The sequence below is a fragment of the Xenopus laevis genome, chromosome 6L (assembly GCF_017654675.1).
Source record: "Xenopus laevis strain J_2021 chromosome 6L, Xenopus_laevis_v10.1, whole genome shotgun sequence".
NCBI lineage: Eukaryota > Metazoa > Chordata > Amphibia > Anura > Pipidae > Xenopus > Xenopus laevis.
In genome coordinates this window covers 158,083,494-158,108,210 of record NC_054381.1, presented here as the reverse complement: position 1 = coordinate 158,108,210, position 24,717 = coordinate 158,083,494, and the positions used below count along the sequence as shown (strand labels likewise).

General features: G+C 40.8%; 1 protein-coding gene across 12 annotated transcripts in view; it reads left to right on the top strand.

Annotated features, from left to right (window-relative positions):
- Positions 1 to 22,829: 22,829 nt before the first annotated feature.
- ptk2.L (protein tyrosine kinase 2 L homeolog) overlaps positions 22,830 to 24,717 on the top strand; it is a 215,009-nt gene continuing 213,121 nt past the window's right edge. For 7 of the 12 annotated variants that reach the window (XM_041565379.1, XM_041565370.1, XM_041565366.1 and 4 more), the window contains exon 1: positions 22,830 to 23,092. The gene's annotated coding sequence lies outside the window, so the exon portion shown is untranslated. 12 annotated transcript variants of the gene reach the window in all.

Sequence of the window (24,717 nt, the reverse complement as noted above, 5' to 3'; positions counted from 1 at the left end):
GAACTAGGGGGTCGAAGTATTTTTTAAAGAGACAGTACTTCAACTATCGAATAGTCGAAAGATTTTTACTTTCGAATCGTTCGATTCGAAGTCGTAGTCGAAACTCGAAGTAGCCTATGCGATGGTCGAAGTAGCCATATTCGACCATTCGAAATTCCAAGTATTTTTTCATCTATTCCATCACTCGAGCTAAGTAAATGGGCCCCCCATGTGTTTCCTGCCCAATAGGGGCAGATTTTTTTAAGGGTCAAAGTGAAAATTCTAATTTTTTTTTTTTGGTCCAAACTCTCAAATTCAAATTGTGAGTAATCCAAACTCAATTCGAGTTTTAATTCTAATTTCAAGATTTATCATATTCTGGCCCTTTAAGAACTCGAATTCGACTATTAGCCAACTAAAACCTGCCGAATTACTGTATAAGTCAATGGGAGAGGTCCAGGGATCAATTTGGTGACGTTTGCAGCCTTCCTGACATTCAAGTTTTTTTCAGAGAAAAATCTTGAATCCCATTTTTTAAATTCGATTCGATGTCTCGGGTCATTTCAATTCGTCCGAGTGGAAAAAATTCTATTTTATTAATACATTTTGATTGGTCGAATTTATGGGAGTTTTAAAAAACTCACCTGAATTTGAATTTCGACCCTTGATAAAAGTGCCTCTTAGTCATGGGCTCCCAGTGGCACCCTGTTCACTCTCCACTAATCGCAGAATAAAGCAAAAGGAGTTTTTACGTATGACGTCTGTGCCCTGATCTCTTGATTTTGGAAGTATAGTAAGTACTAAAGAGGCTTGTAGAAACCCAACCAGAATGTACTACTAACCACTATGCGGCCGTCACATAATCTCCTCTCCTTAGAGAAAACAGCAGGTTTATAGGGTTATGTAATAAAAAGCACTGTTTGTCCAAGGGTAGTATTCCCTACCAACTAATCAGCAGGCAGGGCCGGCCTTAGGCCGATTGGGCCGATTGGGCGCAATTGGGCCCCGCGCCAATAGGGGCCCCGCACTCCAGCTGGAACCCAGTATGCCCCCGTTTATTTTTAAAATTGTCTGGCCCGAGCGCGACATCGCTGACGCGAAGTTGTGCGCCGACGCAACGTCGCCAGCGTGATGTCGCTGACGTGCGACCGTTGCCGAACCACCCCTTCCCGCCCACTGTGCCAAATGCTCCACAGACTGCAGTCTGCAGGAACAGCTCCGACTCCGAGTCTCTCAACAGGTGTCAGACTCCGCTCCTGGAGCTGATTTTGAGCTTCCTCCAATCTAATTTAGTATGTTTTGTTTTTAATTGTATACCTTTCTTCATCTGCCTAGTTCCAGACTGGTTATCTGGTTGTTGGGTTCGCTGCCCCTAGCAACTAAAAAATAAGCAGACTGTTTTAGGGCTCTCTATTTCCCTAATTGCTAAGCCTTGCTTTCATATTCTCTCCTCTCTTTTATTCTGACTTTTAAACTGCTGCCAGGCAATTTTTTTTATCTGGCACAAACTGCAGAGCACAGTCAGAAGTGCTCCATGCTTCCTCTTGTGGCCCTTAGTGCACGTCTGCCTCCCCCACTATGTCTTTATAAGAGATAATCACTCCATTATATGGAGTATTTATTGTATGCTTAAAAATATCCCTGTGTAGTAAAAGGGGTGGTCACCTTCAAGTTAACTTTTAGTATGTTATTAAATAGCCATTTCTAAGCAACTTTTCAATTGGTCTTAATGTTTTCTTTTTTTTTATAGTTTTTTAATCATTTGCCTTCTGACTTTTCAGCTTTCAAATGGGGGTCACTGACCCCATCTAAAGGCTGTATTATTATTGCTATTTTTTTACTCATCTTTTTATTTAGGCCCTATTACCTATTCATATTCCAGTCTCTTATGTCATCTCATGGTTGCTAGGGTAATTTGGACCCTAGCAACCAGATTGCTGAATCAGCAAACTGGAGAGCTGCTGAATAAAAGCTAAAATTACAAGGGTACCCAAATTTTTGCACAGCCAGTGTTTCACATTTGATTTAATTTCATACAACTGAATACTGCTTCACTAAAACTCTTTGTTCAGAAAACACCCCAGTACTCAGATGTTCCTGGGAAATGAAATACCACTGTTATCTTTTTTTGTTGAAGCTGGAGTAAATTATTATGCAGGCTTAGAGGGGTTCCCAAACTTTTTCATATGACTGTAAATATGTATAATTTGATGTCATAAGTTAAAATATGCATTATGCTCACTGTTGTTTTTCATGCAGTTTATTGTTGATACCTTTCTAACTTTAAAAGTAAACTGTCATCTGAATAAGTGTTCACATTGACAGAAAACAATGAGAAATATTGAGTAGTTTTAGGGAAAATTTTAATACAGAGAATTTAAAATATCCAGAATGATTGGGACTTGTGGTTTTCCAGATATCGGATCTTTCTGTAATTTAGATCATCATACATTGTCTACTATAAAATGTTATTGGCTCTTTACATTTGGGGGGCCCCGCCAAAGTTGCTCCAATTGGGCCCCGCAGTTGGTAAGACCGGCCCTATCAGCAGGTAGAATGTACTAGGGATGCACCAAATCCACTATTTGGGAGTTTGGACGAATACCAAACCAAATATGAATTTAAATCTACGTAATTTACAATTACGAAAGCAAAACGAGGGGAAAAAATATTTTACTTCCTTGTTTTGTGATTTCCTTTACTGCCTTTAATTTGCGTATGCAAATCAGAATTCGGTCTGTCCAGGCACAAGAATTTGGGCTGAATCCTGCTGAAAAAAAGGTAAATCCTTACTGAATCCCGAATCAAATCGGTGCATCCCTAGAATTTACTAGCCACCTGTTTAAATGTAAGTATCTAATTGGTTGCCATCAGTTACTGCTCCCAGGCAAACTTAGTGCCCTTTATTTACATATGGGGGTATGACTTCTAAAGCCATCCTTTCCTCCACAGCTCTCCTCCAATGTCAGAGTGTTACCAACCCTAACTGACTAGGAGCAGGAAATTAAATTTATTCTATGTTTGGGTTTATATCCCCTTAAAGTTGGAATCCTCTTTATTCCAATAGCCTCTGGAATCAATTACTTATACTTATAAAAAGGTATCACATCATCTATTATATATATTACAACATAGTGATCATTTTCCTCTTCACGGTAAGGGTCAGGCCATACGAGTAGATTCGGGGAGATTAGTCGCCCCAGTGACAAATCTCCTCTTCTTCGGGGCGACAATCTCCCCAAACTATATAAATAAATGATAAAGATTATATTTTATATATCACTATTATTTAATGGCAGTTCTAGAGATCAAGTAATACTTCATTATTTCTGTTTGAGGGAATGGTTACCCTGAACAGTATCTCTAATTAATGGTAGGCAGGTAATGGTAGGTAGGCAACACAATTAACAGTGTAGGGTAGCAACTAGAAACAGCAGTTTAAAGGAGACTCTCCCCAGGGTCAATGAGAAGAGCTTGGAGAATAGGTGAGCACTGGCTGTTATAGTTAAAATAAACTAGCTGCTGTGTAGCCATGGGGGCAGCCATTCAAGCACAGGATAAACAGTAGATAACAGATAAGTACTACTATAGTTTATATAAACAAGCTGCTGTGTAGCCATGGGGGCAGCCATTCAAGCACAGGATAAACAGTAGATAACAGATAAGTACTACTATAGTTTATATAAACAAGCTGCTATGTAGCCAGGGGGCAGCCATTCAAGCACAGGATACACAGTAGATAACAGATAAGTACTACTATAGTTTATATAAACAAGCTGCTGTGTAGCCATGGGGGCAGCCATTCAAGCACAGGATACACAGTAGATAACAGATAAGTACTACTATAGTTTATATAAACAAACTGAAGTGTAGCCATGGGGGCAGCCATTCAAGCACAGGATACACAGTAGATAACAGATAAGTACTACTATAGTTTATATAAACAAGCTGCTGTGTAGCCATGGGGGCAGCCATTCAAGCACAGGATACACAGTAGATAACAGATAAGTACTCCTATAGTTTATATAAACTAGCTGCTATGTAGCCAGGGGGCAGCCATTCAAGCACAGGATACACAGTAGATAACAGATAAGTACTACTACAGTTTATATAAACAAACTGCTGTGTAGCCATGGGGGCAGCCATTCAAGCACAGGATACACAGTAGATAACAGATAAGTACTCCTATAGTTTATATAAACTAGCTGCTATGTAGCCAGGGGGCAGCCATTCAAGCACAGGATACACAGTAGATAACAGATAAGTACTCCTATAGTTTATATAAACTAGCTGCTATGTAGCCAGGGGGCAGCCATTCAAGCACAGGATACACAGTAGATAACAGATAAGTACTACTATAGTTTATATAAACAAGCTGCTGTGTAGCCATGGGGGCAGCTCTTCAAGCTGGAGAAAAGGTACAGGATACATAGCAGATCACAGATATAACACGGCTTATCTGTTATATGCTATAAAAATCGGTGCCTTTTCTTTTTTTTTTCCAGCTTAAATGGCTGACCCCATGTCTACACAGCGGCTCCGCTGGTCGCCTGCATCTTCTTGCCTCTATATTCTGATTGTAAACATTAGTACTGTGTTTCTCATTGGTTCCCCCCCCTCCTTGTCAATCATGCCTTGCCCCTTCCTTTTGGTCCCTTGCCCTTTAAATAGCTCCCTCTCTTACTCCTCCTTGCCCAAGTTGACTTCTGTGTCATCAGTTCCTGCCTAAGCCTTGTTTGATTGCTGTTCCGGTTTTTGACTCCTGCCTGTTTCCTGACCTTGATCCTTGCCTGGCCCTGACTACGATTTTAACCTACTCCTTGCCTGTACCACATTTATCTCTGAAGTGTTCTAGTTCCCTGCCATCCTTGCTGTAGAAAGTTCCTGGGTCCCAAAAGGGCATCTTTGAAGACCTGGGTTGTCAGGGATGACCTTGTTCACTGAAGAGTGGTCTTAGCAGCAGTCTCCCAGGGGTTCTTAGTCAACTAGTTGTTAAATCTGTTCTACTATCTGTCCCTTTTCCCTTCTGCTTTTCTCATTCACCCACTTACATTATGTTCTCCACCCCTTCTCAATCCATATAACTTCTCCTCACTCCTTCACTTCCTATTTTCCCTCGCTTCCTACTCCCATTCTGTTATTCTTTGAAACAATTTTCTCTTTTTCCTTCATTATTCTTTCTTATCTTCTCCCCATCTCTTCAGTTATCTGTTTATCTATCTTCTCTCCTTCTTCTTTGCACTTGTGCCTTCTTGCATTCTGCTTCTTTTTTATCTGTCACTGCTATTCTTCTCTTATTGCTCACCATTCTTCTGCTGCTCTCTTCCTTCTTCAATTCTCTCTACCCATTCTATTTGCTCCTTTTCTCTCTATTTCATCTGTTATACTCTCCCATGCATTATCCTCCTGTCGTCCCATTCCTTATGCTTTCCCCTTGTTGCTGGTCTATCCCCTGGCTCTTCCCATTCTACATGCTATCCCCTTCTCCACAATTTTGCCCAATCCTCTATTGCTCAATATTCTGTCAAGTGCCCCAGATAAGAACTGGGCCAAGTAGATTTGATACCCAAGGCTAGGGTTGCCTCTAGTGATATGCGGGTCAGGAAAAACTCAACCCGCAACCGACCCTATCCCGCAAACTAACCTGCACCCAACCATAACCTGCAAAATGTTGCCACTGTAGGACCCCTGGTTCCAGGACAGGGAATCCATAGGAGCAGAGTAGGTGTGTACTTCCCCAGTCTTACCAACATCCAACCATAACCCTATAACTGTAGTTGGCGAAACTTTGATAGAGAATTTTGGTCATGAAAAAATCATATATGTGGGTTATTAGCACGGAGGAAGTGATGTATATGAAGAGATGCAAAAGTGGCTGCTCTAACGCTATACAAATATGGCACCTGTTACCCAGAATGCTCGGGACCTGGGGTTTTCCATACTTTAAGGGAGTTATTTATCAAAGGTCGAATTTTTGAGTAAAGAGAATTTGTTTTAAACGCTAATAATTAAATTGTATTCAGAATTTGAATGGTATGTTATTTATGAAAAAAATAGAATCGTAACGAGTTTTCTTTGAAAAAAACCCCACTTTTGCATGTCGAATTTTTCCTGGACATCCAAAATTTTTTCTCCCATTGGAGTCTATGGAGAGTCATTTTTGCAGTGAAACTTGGCCAGTAATTGGCTCATCACTACTATTAACATCTTCAAATAGTTCAAGGGTCCTCTGCCATTGACTTCTACATGAACTTGTCAGGTTTTAGGTAGCGAATATTTGATTTAGAACGGTTTCCAGGGTCGAAGCGTGATAAATCTCACATTTAAATTCATGGCTTCATATAAAACAAAATAAACTCCTCTTCACAACCTTCAAAGCCCTTCATTCCTCTGCACCTAACTACATCTCATCTCTTGTTTCTCTATATGTTCCTGCCTGAAACCTCCGCTCCTCTCAGAGCAACCGCTTGGTTGTACCCCCCACTATTACTGCTGTTTCCCGTGTCAAGCCCTTCTGTCTTGCTGCTCCTTATATTTGGAATGCCATTCCTTAATCTCTCTGGAGAGTATCCTCCTTCAATGTTTTTAAAACAAAACTCAGACTACCTCTGGAAGCACCTGGATAACACCTGAATTGGGAACCCGTGGGTGTCACCCACTGTAACCTACAGCGCTTTAATACCCCTCTGAATTGTGTCCGTAAGTTACCCTTCCTTTTAGACTGTAAGCCCAACGGGGTAGGGACCTCCATCCTTCGGTCTCCTTGACACTGAGCACTTAATCTGTATTGTAATTATATTTTATATTTATGTGAATTGTATTTATAATAATCCACTTATTGTTATTATTAATGCAGTGACCCCTTGTTTGTTACTACTAATTTATTGTTTTGCTGTACAGTGCTTTGCCCTCAAGGAGCGCTATACAAATAAAAATAAACATACATACAAATTTCGAATTGGGGCTTTTAAATACGAAATTGTCAGTTTTGACCATAATTCCAATTCGAATTTACAATTCAAATCATAGTAAATCTGCCCCTAAGTCTACTAAAAAAGAATTTAAAAATTAAATAAACTGCTGTTTTATTATTACAGAGTAAAAGGAAATAATTTTTAAAAATAGGAATTATTTCATTATAATGGAGTCTATAGGTGATGGACTTTCCATAATTCAGAGCATTCCAGATAACGGGTTTCCAGATAACAGATCTTATACATGTACTGGCAATTCACCAGCTACAACTTGAAGATGATTCTTGAGCACTTAGTAAACTGGTGAGAATTCACTAGAGAAATTTCACCTGGAGAAAAGATGTTAATTTACACCACTGTAAAAAGAATTTGAAATTTTTATATATCACTAGAATGATAGTAGGTGTCATTCACAAACATACCCACAAAAATGTTCCTATTGATGCCATTTATTAAGGTAGAAGAGTAAATAGAAACAAGTAGATAACAATAGGAAATGTGAGTAGTTCCCCTGATTTAATGAGTTACATTTTAAATCCGAATCAAGTTACAGTTGTTTGCCTGTTAAGGTCTATAGAAGTTTAATGGCCTTGTGCACTGCTGATGATGTCATAATGGTGTTTTATTCAGGTCAACTGTTTTCAACGTAACCGACGGTGATGATGATGTCATAATGGTGTTTTATTCAGGTCAACTGTTTTCAACGTAACCGACGGTGATTGTGATGATGTCATAATGGTGATTGATAAGGAAACCTGTCTCAGAGTAAACATTGCTCAGTCTGCTGAAGAACCTTGCAAGGTACACATCAGCAGACTATTGCTATCATTCTAATTTCAATTTCTAAGAACATTTTCAAAAATGAATGATCTTAACACTAAAAGGAAATTACGAGTAAGTGTCCGAATCCAGGAAAGACGGGATAATGTAAAAAATGGGTCGAAAGCGAAAAAATCATCTGAATCTTGCACCGACTATAAGATCTTGAGGCTCCCACACAAAATTCTGGAAAACAAACCTATTGGTACAGACTCTCCATCGAATCTCTTGAAAAAAGAAAACAGCCGCGTATCTTTTACTAGAACATGGAAACTTCTGCTCATCTTAAGCATCTTTGTTTTCATATCGGTTGCTCACATTGACAAGTGGAGCCAGATAATGAATGGAGAGTTGACCCTAAGTGCCATGTTTGGCGGAAATAACAAGGAAGAGATACAATATACAGAAAAATACATCAACGGTCTAGAGGAAATGATCAGTGAAATGAACAGACAAATAGAAAATGATAAAGAGGAATTTAGACAAAATAGTCTGATGCTTCGGCAGCTCCAAGAAGCAAATAACAGACTTAAGTATCAACAAGAGGAGGCCATGGCTACTTTAAAGAAAATGTCCCAGAATACAGCATATAGTATGTAGGGATGATGATGATGTCATGAGCATTTTGAAATGAGCATTTTCCTAGACAAAAGCTGAATTGCTAAAACTCAGCTGAGGAACACGGGAATAAGGCATAGTTGGTCCATGCTCAAAAATTATATGACCAATTTATGGCACTGCCAGATTTTAGTCGGAGAAGAAGGGGTGGCACCAGTGGTACTTGCCAATTAGAGTTCTTTTCTGAGAACCACCTGTATTAGTGGCATTACCCACGTGCCACTGAAGTCAGAAGAAATTGGCATGTTCAGCTTTGTGCCCGCTGTACTATTAGCCTTCCTGTTTCTCTTTGTAATTAAGTTTTTGTTTTTTCTTTAATGTAAAACTTTAAATAAAATATTTATTAAAGTGTATTTTATTGTTTGTTGCTTTTTTTTTTTCTTTACCAGAAGCAGTAACATGATTTGGAGCACTATTCAATGAGCTGGGGGGACAGCTCTGAACTAGCATATATGGAGCAGACTGACTCTCAGAGCACCCTGTGGGCAGCGTCTCTAATACGGGTGGGGGGGGGAGTACGAGGAAGGTAAGGCAGTTTATAGTTATTGGGGATTCAATTATTAGAAAGGTGGATAGAGTAATCTGCCGCACGGACCCTGCATGCCGAACAGTCTGCTGCTTGCCTGGTGCTAGGGTTCAGCATGTGGTGGAACAGTCTGCTGCTTGCCTGGTGGTAGGGTTCAGCATGTGGTGGAACAGTCTGCTGCTTGCCTGGTGCTAGGGTTCAGCATGTGGTGGAACAGTCTGCTGCTTGCCTGGTTCTAGGGTTCAGCATGTGGTGGAACAGTCTGCTGCATGCCTGGTGGTAGGGTTCAGCATGTGGTGGAACAGTCTGCTGCTTGCCTGGTGCTAGGGTTCAGCATGTGGTAGAACAGTCTGCTTCTTGCCTGGTGCTAGGGTTCGGCATGTGGTGGAACAGTCTGCTGCTTGCCTGATGCTAAGGTTCTGCATGTGGCGGAACAGTCTGCTGCTTGCCTGATGCTAAGGTTCTGCATGTGGCGGAACAGTCTGCTGCTTGCCTGATGCTAAGGTTCTGCATGTGGTGGAACAGTCTGCTGCTTGCCTGGTGCTAGGGTTCGGCATGTGGTGGAACAGTTTGCTGCTTGCCTGGTGCTAGGGTTCTGCATGTGGTGGAACAGTCTGCTGCTTGCCTGGTGCTAGGGTTCTGCATGTGGTGGAACAGTCTGCTGCTTGCCTGGTGCTAGGGTTCTGCATGTGGTGGAACAGTCTGCTGCTTGCCTGGTGCTAGGGTTCGGCATGTGGTGGAACTGTCTGCTGCTTCCTCGAGCTTCCACGAGCAATGCTAAGAAGACAGCGGAAGTTTAGGGAGATTAAAACGTGGCTGAGAGATTGGTAGGGGAGAGGGTTTTGGGGAACTGGGCTGATTGCTCAATAGGCTACAGGCTCTTTGCTAGGTATGGGCTGCAACTTAATGATGATGTTGCAGCTGTTTTGGGGGAGAAGATGGCTAGAAGGTTGGAGGAGATTTTAAACTAGGTGTTAGGGGGGAGGGTTCAGTAAAAGATTCAGTGGAAGACAGATTAGATAAAGTACTGGGCAAAGGAAGGGAAAATGGGGAATGAGATTTGGTTGGGGGTACTGTTAAGGAGAGGGAGCACCACATGTTGTATTAACAAAATTCTCACGCTGGTTCCAGTATTAAATGTATGATTAAAAATGCAAGGAGTCTGACTGGTTGAGCTGGAGGTGCTGGCACTGGTGGGAAATATGATGTGGTTGGTGTTGCTCACAAAGTGATCCAGTCAGCACCTGTGCCTTTCAAGCTGTTTCACGCTGATGCAAGTCCAACAGTTTCCACTCAAAACGTGTTTGCCAAATACTTGTATCATGGACAGCACCACTCACGATTCTCTTTTTCTTTAAAAAGCCTTTATTAAGCCATGGGCTCTGACCCCAAACAATCCGGCAACGTTTCAGACCGCCATCGGTCTTTTATCAAGCCACCTCAGCAACACCTGTGCACAATCATTTATACACTACATCACAGTGCCCCCTATTGGTGTCACATATGCAGTCTGCAACATTGTCTCAATTTCAATATATCAAAATTACATGTGGATACATTCTATCTACCTTAGTGCAATATCCTTTTCCATAGTGTCCATATGTTTTCTCGTGAAAAAATTAAACTGTAAAAATACAAGAGATACACATGAATAAAACATTCTCCATCAATGTACAGATTAAAAATACTTGTTAAAAAAAAAATGAACGATAAATCTTACTTAAATCATATTCCCTGTTGAGGCCATGGGGAGCTAATGTTTCCAATTTTATAATCCATCTAGCTTCTTTTTTAAGTAATAATTTTACTCGATCTCCTCCTCTCCGTAATTTAGGTACGCTATCTATTATTTGATACCCCATGGCCTGCAACAAGGAAATGATTTGCAACTGCTTGATCACTCTTTTTTGTATTAATAGCGGACTTGTGTTCTCTTATACGTTCTTTTGCGCTTTCGTACTTTCACATGTATAGAAACCATTTATTTTAATAGCTGTGCCTTTCCTCGGGTGGTATAGCACCTCTCCCTTCTGACAGTTTGAACAGCAACTACATCCCAGGCATGGAAATGTTCCATTTTTTCTGGGACGCAGTTGTCGCTCTTCAGAACGGGCCCCTCCTACATCGGCTCGTATGGCCATTGACCCAATTATTTTTGATTTTTTTATAAGAAATAATTGGGGGATGCTTAAAATAATTGACATTAGGTAAATCTTCCCCCAATATTGACCAGTGTTTTTTTATGGCCTTTTCTACCTGGGTACTTACTGTGCTATAGCAAGATACAAATGGAATTCTATCTTTCTGTTTTTTTAGGTTTTTTTGAATTTTACTGTCATTCTGTACATCTAAACGTTGTTTCTTTAAAAGTCCCACCGGATATCCTCTCTCTTCAAATTTTGTTTGCATTTGGTTTAGTCGGGTTTCTAATGCACTGTCATCAGACACTATTCTATTTACTCTACTGAATTGAGACTTTGTTACTGACCTCTTAATTTGTATTGGGTGGAATGAATTATGGTGTTGCTCAAACATGGCTGAATGGTTAATATCAGTGGCTATACTTTTGGAGGGACAGTCACAGAGGTGGATCATCTTTAAGTTGACTTTTAGTATGTAAAAGAATGGCAAATTCTAAGCAACTTTTCAGTTGGTTTTTATTATTTATTTAAATCATGTTTTAATTATTTGCCTTCTTCTGATTATCTAGCTTTCAAATAGGGGTCACTGACCCCATCTAAAAAAAACAAATGCTCTGTAAGGCTACAAATGTATTGTTATTGCTATTTTTATTACTCATCTTTCTATTCAGGCCTCTCCTATTCATATTCCAGACTCTTATTCAAATGCTCAAGTGCTTTGTTGCTAGGGTAATCAGGACCCTAGCAACCATACTGCTGAAAATGCAAAACTGCTGAATAAAAAGTTAAATAAGTCAAAAACTACAAATAATAAAAACCATTTGTACTGAATATTACTCTGTACATCATACTAAAAGTTAACTCAAAGGCGAACAACCCCTTTAAGCAAGATTTGCTCTTTTGAAAAGTGTATTTCAGTGCAGAATTCTGCCGGAGCAGAACTATTTTGTTTTAAATATGTTTTTCCATAACAAAATCCCTTTAAACTGACTGTGATGGAGTGTTACACCTAACTAGGTGGATGGCCAACCTTGCTTAATTATTAGCATTACACTCAGTTCATCTCAATGAATGAATTGGAAAAGTACAGCTGTCTATTGTACAAAGGGTATATTAATGCAGTCCAGGGATCTAATCTGAGGGGGTCCAAGAGCTCACAATTAAAATGATATGGAGATTTTATTCCATCTCAGGTGTGCCTTTGCCAAAAAGCATTCTCATTTCGAGGGAGTTATTTATCAAAGGTCGAGTTTGTGAGGTTTTTTCTTTTGTCAGCGGATATCGATCGGACCAAAAATGCTCGTGGAGCTCTACCCTAAAAGTCTTTTACTACTGTGATGATCCGAACCCAATCTCCGGAAGTTCTCAAGGATCAGTTTCATTGAGTTTTATTGACTCACTCTTCAGAGGTTTCATGGTTAATCACCTTCATCAGAAGATCTATATTGGACCAATATTCACAACACAACAGCCCAGAGGCAATCTTGTCTTCCACCCTCTGCAATAAGTATGTAAGTGTATGTAAGGGATTGCCTAAGGTTTTCTGTCCTTCTCAGTGATGTTGAGAAAGATAGCAGTGAGTCTTTCTGAAGCAAAAACACAGCTTTTACCAGTGCAATTGTACATTTTACACAAGATAGTGGTGCGTTGCATAAAAATTATATTTATATGGGTTAGGGATGCACCAAATCCACTTTTTTGGATTCGGCCGAACCCCCAAATACTTTGCGAAAAATTCGGCCGAATACCGTACCAAATTAGAGGTGGGAAGGGGAAACATTTTTTATTACACAGTTTTTATTTTCACACTGAACTGTTCCTTTAATGTAACTGAATGTGTCTTAGTGGGACCTGGATTTTACAATTGAGTGTTGTTCTTAGATCTACCAGGCAGCTGTTATCTTGTGTTAGGGAGCTGCTATCTGGTTACCTTCCCATTGTTCTTTTGTTAGGCTGGGGGGGGGGGAGAGGGGGTTGTATCACTGCAACTTTCAGTACAGCAGTAAAGTGTGACTGAAGTTTATCAGAGCACAAGTCACATGACTGGGGGCAGCAGGTAAACTGACAATATGTCCAGCCCCATGTCAGATTTCAAATTTGAATATAAAAAAAATCTGTTTGCTTTTTTGAATAATGGATTTCGGTGCAAAATTCTGCTGAAGCAGCACTATTAACTGATGCGTTTTTAAAAAAACATGTTTTCCCGTGACAATATCCCTTTAAATTACTGCGAGACCCCTGCTTGTTAATCAGCGTTGAAACAAGATCGAGCCGGGCTCCCCAGTCGAAAAAAATTTAAAGGGGTTTAATGTGCATGGCCTCTCCCACTCTGTTGGTCAAAGGGGAGGAGTTTAACACTATAGAGGAAACCGACTCCACAGTCCGGGCCCCCCATTGACTGCTTCCTCTATAGCAGGGGTAGGCAACCCACGGCTCCGGAGCCTCATGCGGCTCTTCATCCTGCTTGCTGCGACTTGATCTTGCGGCTTTGCCTGTCACGTCATCTATACAGCCCTCGCACCTGCTGTTATATTCTGTTGTTGTAACAGTTAAAATTAAAAAAAAAGGTTAAAACTTTAAAAAGTTTATAAACTGTATTATGTTTTGCGGCTCCAGACTATTTTTCTTTAGTGGAAGAGGGGGCAAAATGGCTCTTTTGATAGCAACGTTTGCTGACCCCTACTCTATAGTTACACCATTGTTGTTAATTGAAAGCGATGTGTAATATGCTGGTGCTATATAAATAAACGAGGATGAGGAGCTTGAGACAAGCTTGCATTTCTTCCATATAGACACTAGATGGCAGGGTCGGGCAATTAAGTTTGTGTATCCATTGTACCAAAAGCAAGAAGTTTTTTGTTAGTTTCTTCTAAGACTCAGCACCCCCATACATGCTAAGGGAGATGTAATTTGTTGGCTTATTAGTGTCGTACAGGTGTGGAGAGGACAGGACCCAGTTTGCACCCCACTGCACATTGGAATGCTGATAGTAAGGCAGGGAGGGGGGAGGAGTAAATTTAAAGTGTTCCACTTGCCAAATAGTAAGCAACCTCTCACTATATATTTTGTTATTTGTAAATGTAATTGCTATGGAAAGCTGTGTCTGCGTGGCTGTTTATATTTTATGAACCCCTAGTTCTGACTCCTGAAACAATGTATTATTGATAGACCTGGAAAAGAGCTGATTTCTGCTAGATTTTTTTTAAATAAAAAGACACACATACACATCTGTACTGCTAATTTTGATTATACATATATATATATATATATATAACAAACAAGGGAAAGTTGTGCTCACCACTATTTTTTAAAACCATTAGGCGGGGGTGCAATGAGGCTGTGACCACAAAATACATATAGACAAATACAAGAGTCCTCTGCACTCAACCCATTATCAATATATTTAAGACAGAGACATTTTGTGCATACTGCTACTAAAAAATGCCTTACCCTTTAAACAAAACAGGGATTGTTTGTCCATATATTGCAAAATATTTAAGCTGAACAACTACATCACAGTCATCCCATATCTGGCCAGTCCTACGCTTAATTTTCATCTGATTCATTAAGATTTCTTTTGCTTCATTATACATTTTACAAAGGGACTAAGTTTTACCTGCAACTTACTCGCTGCTTTCAAAGTAAACCTCCCAAACTTGGTTGCCCTTTTATTAGACACCAGTGGGATCACCTGACTATAGTTGGAGGGGGTGGGAGCTACAACATAGAGCTGGTCACTGCTCCTGTATAAACTATAACAAACAAGGGAAAGTTGTGCTCACCACTATTTTTTAAAACCATTAGGCGGGGGTGCAATGAGGCTGTGACCACAAAATACATATAGTCAAATACAAGATTCCTCTGCACTCAACCCATTATCAATATATTTAAGACAGCGACATTTTGTGCATAGTGCTACTAAAAAATGCCTTACCCTTTAAACAAAACAGGGATTGTTTGTCCATATATTGCAATATATTTAAGCTGGCCAACTACGTCAAAGCAGCTAGTAAGTTGCAGGTAAAACCTAGTCCCTTTGTAAAATGTATAATGAAGCAATAGAATTCTTAATGAATCAGATAAAATTGAGCATAGGACTGGCCAGATATGGGATGACTTTGTCGTAGTTGTTCAGCTTAAATATATTGCAATATATGGACAAACAATCCCTGTTTTGTTTAAAGGGTAAGGCATTTTTCAGTAGCAGTAGCACAAAATGTCGCTGTCTTAAATATATTGATAATGGGTTGAGTGCAGAGGACTCTTGTATTTGACTATATATATATATAAATATAAATGATGAGAGGGAATATGGCTGGGGGTAGAGTCCTGAGCAGGTCCAATTTTTGAAACCCCTAACCGACCCGCAACCTGACCCACATATTCCTGCTACCCAACCCACAATAGGCCAACTAACCTTCCTCCCCAGGGGACATGCAAAACCGGAAGAGATGTCACATTTGATGTAACTACGACACAGAATCTTCGCAAAAAACTAAAAAAGCTGGAAGAACCACAAGGGTGAATGGCAGGGATCAAGCCCACACCTTTTTTTAGGTACCCAGACGGGTTTCCCTCAGACTGACTGCACGGCCAAGGAATTGGGGACTTTTTGCCTGAAACACTTTGTGGGTATCAAAGGAATTGCGCATATTATTAAAAATATCCTGCCATCCTTTTACATAGTACCTAATGCCTTCCTACTACCTGCAACCAATTCATATCACATTGACGTGACACCTTCAGCTACCTGCCGAGCTTTCATGAACGACAGCCTAAGTGGGGTTTAAGGGGGCGCATACAAGATACTGTCTTTTTAGAGAAACAGTGGCAATCATTAAAACAAGCCTGTAACCTTGGTATGCGCTAATGTGGCGCTGGAAAGGCAAAGTCGAACCTCAATTGAAAGAATTTCTTTTTTCAATAACCCTGCAATAAGTTACTCATTGAGCAAGTACTGTTAAGAAAATTAGTTAGACTCATGAATGTTTTATATATATAATGTATGTATATATATATATATATATATATATATATATATATATATATATATATATATATATATAGCATTTAGAAACTGGCACTACATACAGTAGCAGCAACAGCGAGAATAAATGAGCCCTCCGGACATTAGTTTTCCATAAATATTGCATGATATGGAGTTTAATTTATGATTTATAGTCAATGAGCGCGGATCCATGCTGCTTTATAGTATTTGAGTATGGCTACTGCAATGTGTTCATTATTTATGCAGGTTCCATGTCAATGCCGTCAGTCGTATCTACAGGGATGGCTTTAATTATTAATGAAGTTGAAAATATTTGGCAAACTTTGTGCTAAAGGTAGGATTCTCAGGTGCGGGTATAGATGCAGGTCTGTGGGTTACAGGTCTCATCTATATTTCTTATCTTATGTCACATTATCTAAATTTAAACCTTTTTTCTGCCCCCACCCATTTACGATGAGGTAATGTCCAGTTTAAAGCAACAACACTTCCTGTTGAATGGTGGTCAGCGGGTTGTGGATCTAGTTGCAGATAAAGCGGTTGCAGGTCGTTTACTAGTTCTGAAAATGGCGAGGCCTATAGCAATGTTCAGTGGTGTATGCTGGTCCCCCCCCCAATGAAAAAATCTTTGATGGGACTGGGAGAATGGCTCTCTCTACTTGGTGCCCACCTACTTCCCATTCAACTTATCCCTTCCAATCTGATGCATCCCTGATTCTTTACTATAGACGAAGCAGACTCCGCAGGAGATACTTTCTTATAGTTACATCAAAGTTGCACCAAGTAACAGATTTGTATGACAAACTAATGGCTGGTCTATAAGGAGTCTGTTGGGTAGTCCATGAGCTATAAATCTATTTAGCACATACTAATTTTGCAAATTGGGTACAGATGCACAGATTGCCTAAAACAGGAGATGCCAAACCCTTAAAGTGCATTGTACTATTTTCCTAATAACGGTGCTGCTCCCTCATACATGAATTAAAGGAAATATCTAAAGGAATAAGCATCAATATGTACAAGGTCCCATACCAATCTATTACTCAACATTTATAGACATAAGGTGAAGGAATGCCTACATTTAAATAGACTATGTTTCGCCTTTAATTGGCATGGCCAGTCTTGAATATCCAGATTTCCTGAATGTTGTACCAGGTAGAGGGGGTTGTGCTGAGTCGGCACATTAAGCGGCGCTGAGCTTGCACTTCCAGCCCCTAGTGAACGCACTAACAGGCTTTCTCAATAAGTAATGATCACAAGCAAATCTCCTGCTTTCATACGCCCCCGGCCCCCCCTGGGATACTAGCAACAAGACAAACTCCTGTTGTTTTGGGAAATGCTCTATATAAATACATTACTGGGAGCCAAATGAAATCAGCCGCGTCCTGAAAAGTCCATTGATAAAAGTCCTATGAATAAAATCCAATCCTACCTTTGGGGAAATAGAATTATCAGTATAACGCAGGAAGGAGTAAAGGATAAGGGAAAGATTATTGCTGTAATTGTGTTACTCGCAGGCTATTGTGTGTGTGTTTGTGCGTCCCCTCCCTATTCTGCTCATGTACATTATTCTGTGTTTATTAAAGTGAATATAAGGACACAGTGAAAGTTCTCAGGGACACAGGGATGAGTCAGCCAGTGGATACAAGGGAAGGGTTTTGGACAGTTTTCTGGATTTTTTACTTTTCACCTTGTTTATGGGGCAGTGCCAGATTATTACCAAGTGCCGCCTTTCTCTCACACAATTGCCACATGCTCAGTACATGCACACCCCATGCTCTCTTGCATATTTATGCCCATAGGTAGGGCCTTAGCCATCACCCCCAAATAGGCCCAGATTTCCTTCTTCGGCACCCCTAGGCCACCAGTAGGGTTGCCACCTTTTCTGGAAAAAAATATGGGCCATCCTATATTTTATGTTTTTTTCCTATAAATAACATTGGCATCAAGCAAAATTTTTACTGGCCAAGCCTAATACCGGGCAGGTGGCAACCCTAGCCGCTAGGTTCTAGCGACTGCCCTAGCGACTTTATTGGTAAGCCTTCTTACCAATAAAGTTACCCTCATTCCATCCCCGACTGCAGAAGCTGAAGATGATATTTACAGGAGAACTGAACCCTAAAAATGAAGTATCACTAGAAATTCCATGTTTTATAAATTGAGCTGGCCTATAGGTTCAGCCTCTCTATAGTAGAAATGATCCAGGCCTTCAAATTTGTCACAGGAGCTTCCCATCTTAGATTTTGTTAGGAGTGTCTGTGGCACTGCACATGCTCAGTGGGCTATGAGCAGCTGATAAGAAGCTAAGCTTAGGGCTTGTCACAAATCATCAAGCAGAAAATTGTTTGTCTATCACATAAGCTGAAGCTGCAGGGAGGATTATTAAATTCTGGTGCAAACTGTGCTGGTTTTTGAGCTGCTGGGTGGGTTCCTAAGCTCAGTAAGTGACAGCAGCACAGAGCATGTTCAGTGAATCAGCAGAAAAGACGATGGGGAGCTACTGGGGCATCTTTGGAGACACAGATCTTTACTGCTAAAGGGCTGTGGTTAAGTTAAGCTTTAGTTATTCTTTAAATGGTTCTTATATGGTATGGTCCCTTACAGGCAAGGAGGGGGTGAGTGAATACTAGGGTTGCCACCTGGCCGGTATTTTACCGGCCTAGCCGGTAAAACACCTGCCAAGGCCGGGGCCGGTTTTACAAATTTACCGGCAATGTAGCTGCCGGTAAATTTGTAATACCCTTAAAAAGACCCTCTCGGCCCGCCCCCAATCCCTTGTAAAACTTAGCTTTTGTCCTCTTTCTTCACAGGTCCGCGCCGCAGCCCGCCCCTTTTTGTCATAGCCCCAGCCTTTTTCGATGTCACACAGCTCTGCACCGTTGCCCGCCTCTTTTTATGTCATAGTCCCGCCCATTTTGACATCACATCCGCCCCCCACCCACCAGTAACTAAATTACAAAAAGGTGGTAACCCTAGTGAATACTATTAAAAGCATGTCTACAGACATTTCATAACTCACCACTATGACATGATAAGCCACACAACCTACCCTGATACATTTTAATTTTAGCCGGAAGGAAGGCAGTTCGGGGAGATTAGTCGCCCAAAGAAGAGGAGATTAGTGGCCAGGAGAGTAATCTCCTTGAATCTGCCTGTAAACCCTGACCCTTATGATGTGCATGTGCCAATTTATATTTCCTGGAAGTGTTATAGAAGGGCAATGCAGTTGTGGAATAAAAGGGGTGGTTTATTTTTAGCATATTTTAAAAAAGGCCAATTCTAAGCAGTGTTTCAACTGGTCTGCATTATTTATTTTTTTAATTATTTGCCTTTTTTGGACTCTTTCAAATGGGGTTTACTGACCCAGTCTAAAAAACAAATGCTCTGTAAAGCTACAAATCTATTCTTATTGCTACTTTTTATTACTCCTAAATACCTTTTTCTGTGTAATAATAAAACAGTAGATTGTACTTGATCCCAACTAAGATATAATTAATCCTTATTGGTGGGAAAAATTACAGAAAGATCCATTATCCTGACAACCACAGGTCCCATACCTGTACTGGCCAAAAGCTGAGAGCCCAGCTTTATTCGACATGAAAAGCCCTATGATACGAGGTTTCTATTATTCAGAAATTCTGTATTCAATGTACTTCCCCTTTAACCCAGTTCATACAAACACAAAAAAAAATACCGGCCTTCCTATATATTTATCATTGAGATCAGCCATCATTTTTACCGGCCAGGCCGGTAAAATACCGGGCCAGGTGGCAACCCTAAATACAATTAAAGGGGTGGTTCACCTTTAAGTTAAATTTTAGTATGTTACACAATAGCCAATCCCAAGCAACTTTTCACTTGGCCTTCATTTTTTCTTTTTTATATTTTTGAATTATTTGTTAGTCTGTGTGTGGGGCCTTCTAAATAGCCATTTGGACAAATAAGATGGGGGCAGAGAAGGTCATGCTCCAGAAAACAAGTCTGTACTAGGGCAGCATAAACCAGACTCATAGCTCAACCTCGGCTACTATGCTCCTTTTGTCACCTTGCTTGTGATGTGTAAAATCAGAAAGCAGAAGGGAAACCTCCAACTCACAGTGACATCAGGTTATAATAACAGGACAGTTCCCAAGTCAGGGAAGCCCAGTTTCATTGTGAATCAGCAATTAAAGGACAACTAAACCCTGAAGAGTTCTTCTCTTATGCCATAGGGCTATTGTTGCACCTCCTTCTGCTACGTAACTTAAAGGGTTTGTTCACCTTTAAATTAACATTCAGTATGATGTAGATCAGGGTCCCCTACCTTTTTTTACCTGTGTGCAACAATCAAATAAAAAAAAAAAAAAAAACAGCTAGGGAGCAACAAAACTATGTAAAAAAAGTCCATAGGGATGCCAAAAAAAGGCTGTGAATGGCTATTTGGTAGCCCATATGTGTACTGGCAGCCTACAGGAGGCGCTATTTAGCATTACAACTGCAACCAAAAACTTGCCTGGAATTCGAAAATAAGCCACTTAGAGCAGCAAGTTAATTATAAGCGATCACTGATATAGAGAGTGATATTCTGAGACAATTTCCAATTGGTTTTCATTTTTTATTATTTATGTTTTTTTTTTAAATTATTTAGCTTTTTATTCAGCAGCTCTCCAGTTTTCAATTTCAGACATCTGGTTGCTAGGGTCCAATTTTACCCTAGCAACCATGCATGGATTTGAATGAGACTGAAATATGAATAGGAGAGGCCTGAATAGAAAGACAAGTAAAACAATCATTTGTAGCCTTACAGAGCATTTGATTTTTAGATGGGGGTCAGTGACCCCCATTTCAAAGCTGGAAACAGACAGAAGAAAAATATACAAAAACTATACAAAAGAAATAATGAAGGTCAATTGCTTAGAATTAACCATTATAGAACATACTAAAAGTCAACATAACGGTGAACCACTCCTTTAAGGGCAGTGGCTGACAGGAAAATTTGTCTCCTGCGATTTTTTATAAGTGGCTGCTGCCGACAAATATCCTGAAAATGCCTCTCCATTGCCAATAATAGGTATCGCCTGTGATTTCGATTTTCAGGTGATCTGTCGCCAGCAGTCGCTCATAAAAAAAATTTGCAGGCGACAAATCTCCACCTCGGCCACTGCTGAACTTGGAAGCCCTGAAAAGACCCAAAGTCACGAAAAGAGCCGAACTTGAAGTCCCGAAGCCGAGAAATGACCCGAAGTCAGGAAAAGAGCCGAACTTCAAGCCCCGAAGCCATGAGTTTAGATCTACTGAACACCAATGTGTTTTTTAAATTTTTTTTAAACCCCTAGTAGTGATGAGCGGGCCGACCCGATACCCGTGGGCAGGTTCGGGTTGACCTTGCAGTGCTCCTCATGGGTGGCGGGTGCTGGTTACCACCTTTACATGCCGACTTCAGGTTTTATAGTCTCGCGTCTGCTCGCCCTGCCCCTTTTGTGACATCATTGTGACGTAATTGGCGGGTTGGCGCGGGTCTATAAAAGGACCCCCGTGGCGTGGGTCGTAGCAGAGCGGGTTAGGGTCGTGTCAGGGAAACCCTGACCCGCACATCACTAACCCCTAGCCATCAGTGTATTATTTTAATACTCCATAGACTCCTGCCGCCAATGGTTTTTTTTGTTTTTTTTTTTAAATCTCTGGGGCCCCAATGTTTTTTTTACCTGGTAAGACGGGCCTTGGCACCAACATTTTTAAAAAACTTTTATGTGGGGCCCATAGTTTTGTTTTTTAATTTATAGGGAGCCCTGACCATCAATGACTTTTCTAACTTGTGTGTTTTTAGGGCTGATGTTTGTGTGGTCTTGTAACTGGTGGGCACAGGGGGCCGTGATTTCTAATGGCGGCCCTGTGTGTCTCTGCCCCATGGAGTAGAATACAAATGGACAAGATCTGGTCATCAAGAACTGGACCATTGCCTTCTCTAGCAAAGGGCTACTGACAAGAATCTTCCTTGTCCCCGTCGAAGCAAAGTTGGTATTGAAGGTTATTGCTGTAATATCAATGGCTTTTGAAGGGAAACTGGGAGTGGTGGTTATCTGGGCAAGTCCTCTCTCTGTCTGACCCTAAAACTGCCCCTCAGTGTTGTTTATGTGTAAAGCACCACATCAGGGTTAATAAATGGGTATAGAGGGTTAAGGGCCAGACTCTGTCCATCATTTGCTATTTAAACTAAACTCTGTTGATTTCATTAAAAAAATAAAGGGAAAATGAAAATGTCCTTACAAGTTTTTTAAAGGCAAACTTTCCCTTTAATAGTCGCATATTTTCATGTGGTTTATCACAGATAATCAGCTATTTTTACCTCAGAAAAGCAAAATGACTGAGAGGACAGAATTACACTATTAAACACCATAAGAAGCCATGAGTTTTGGGGGCTCAGTTGACACGCACAACTCGTATGAATAATTGTTCCACATAACTGGCTCTTTCTGCGCCTCATTCTCGACGAGCCCGCCATCTTGATCAGGAAATGCGCAGTGGGAAGCGGGAGACAGATCCCTGGTGACGTCAGCGCCAATAACGGGAGGCGGGAAGCGCCCGAAGGAAAAGATTTCCATTGAGGGCGTGGTTGTATGGCAGTGGGCGTTTCTATTTGAAGCAATGACAATAAAACATCGAAAGGGGGCTGGGCTTATAGTGAAAGGGGCGTGTCTCGCATTGCATAGCCTTGGTATCCCAAGGAGGGGAAGGCTTTAAGTGGAATCATCCAATGGAAGAGGAGCTATAAGTAGGTAGGCGGAGCGGGAGAGGGAGCCAGCTCGTGCCCGTGAGTGAGGGATGAGGAGGGGTTAGTGGCAGAGGGGCGCGCCCAGGAGCTGACAGGATTGAGAGTGTGGGCGGCGGGAGCGCGCGGGCAGTAACGGGATATCGCTGAGGGGAAGCCAGCAGGAAGAGAGCGCGCTGCGCGGAAGCGATTCCTGTAGGAGGCGGCAGCTCCGGTGACGGCATTCCTGGGAAGGAGGATAACGCGACTATTGGGGACTGAACAGCCGGTACCAGAAAGGAGGTGAGTCGTTTATGTGACTGACAGCGGCAGTAACAGCCCAAGCACCGGGCTCCGAGCCATTCACATCATGTCTGTTCCCCCAACTTGTATGTTCCCCTCTAGCCCCACTTCCACTGCAGCTCCCGGCCGCCTCTGCGCTTTGCCTTCTGGGACTTGTAGTTCAGCAACATCTGGAACCTGTACCTCTGTCTGTCCATTACACGTGTCTCTATCTTCACTGTCTGGCTCTTATCTCTTACTAGTGTTTCTGTCTGTGTATGTATTTGTATGTGTGTTTATGTATGTATGCCCCTCTATTAAATGCCATTCTGTTGGATTACAACTCCCAGCAGCCTCCGCTGAACAATGTGCCTCTTAAAGGAGTTGTTCATGATGTACAGAGGGATATCCTGAGACAATTTGCTTTAATTTTTTGTTATTTGTGGTTTTTGACTTATTTAGCTTTTTATTCAGCAGCTCTCCAGTTTGTAATTTCAGTAATCTGGTTGCTAGGGTCCTAATTCCCCTAGCAACCATGCACTGATTTGAGTGAGAGACTGGATTATGAATAGGAGAGGCCTGAATAGAGAGAGGAGTAATAACAATACATCTGTAGCCTTACAGGGCATTTGTATTTACACTGGGTCAGTGACCCCCCCCATTTGAAAGCTGGAAAGAGTCAGAAGAAGAAGAAACTAAATCATTAAAAAAAACTGTATAAAAACTATATAAAATAAATAGTGAAGACGATTGAAAAGCTGAGCGATTCTTCCTGCTCTCCCCACCAGCCACCGGCTTCCGCTTTTATAGCCGTGCACCTGCTTGCCCCGCCCCTTTTGTGACATCATGCCTGCCTTTCTTGATTATTTATTATTTGTTTTATTTATTTTATTTGTGCCCCTGAAGAAGACCACTATGGTCGAAATGTGTTGGGCTTACTTATTATTTTTGAAATTTGTTACCCTTTTTTTTTTTTTTCTGTAATAAATATTATTTACATTTTTTGAATTTTAAAATTGAGTCTGCAATCCGTTCTTGTTCTTTTGTATACATGTTTGGTGACCCTCATGGGGAGTCACCTATGGATTAGCACCTCATACTTTATTTTTAGGGTGTGGGCCATCTTACCTATATATTTTACTCCCATATAGTTGGGGGATTTACAGTTCACCAAAAACTGTACGGCAACTGAATTGACATCCCATTATTATTATTCGATACAGGTATGCAATATGTTATCCGGAAACCCATTATCCAGAAAGCTCTGAATTACGAAAAGGGCATCTCCCATAGACTCCATTTTATCCAAAATAATTGAATTTTGTAAACATTATTTCCTTTTTCTGTGTAATAATAAAACAAGTCGCTTGTACTTGATCCCAACTAAGATATAATTAATCCTTATTGGAAGCAAAACCAGACTATTGGCTTTATTTCATGTTTATATGATTTTCTAGTAGATTTAAGGTATAAAGATTCATATTATGGGAAGACCCTTTATCCAAAGGCCGAAGTCCTGACTCCTGAGTATTCTGCAGGTCCCATACCTGTACCCACAAGCTGAGTGTTCATTTGCTAGTACAGGTATGTGACCTGTTATCCAGAATGCTCATACAGAGAAAAAGGAAATAATTTTTAAAAATTTG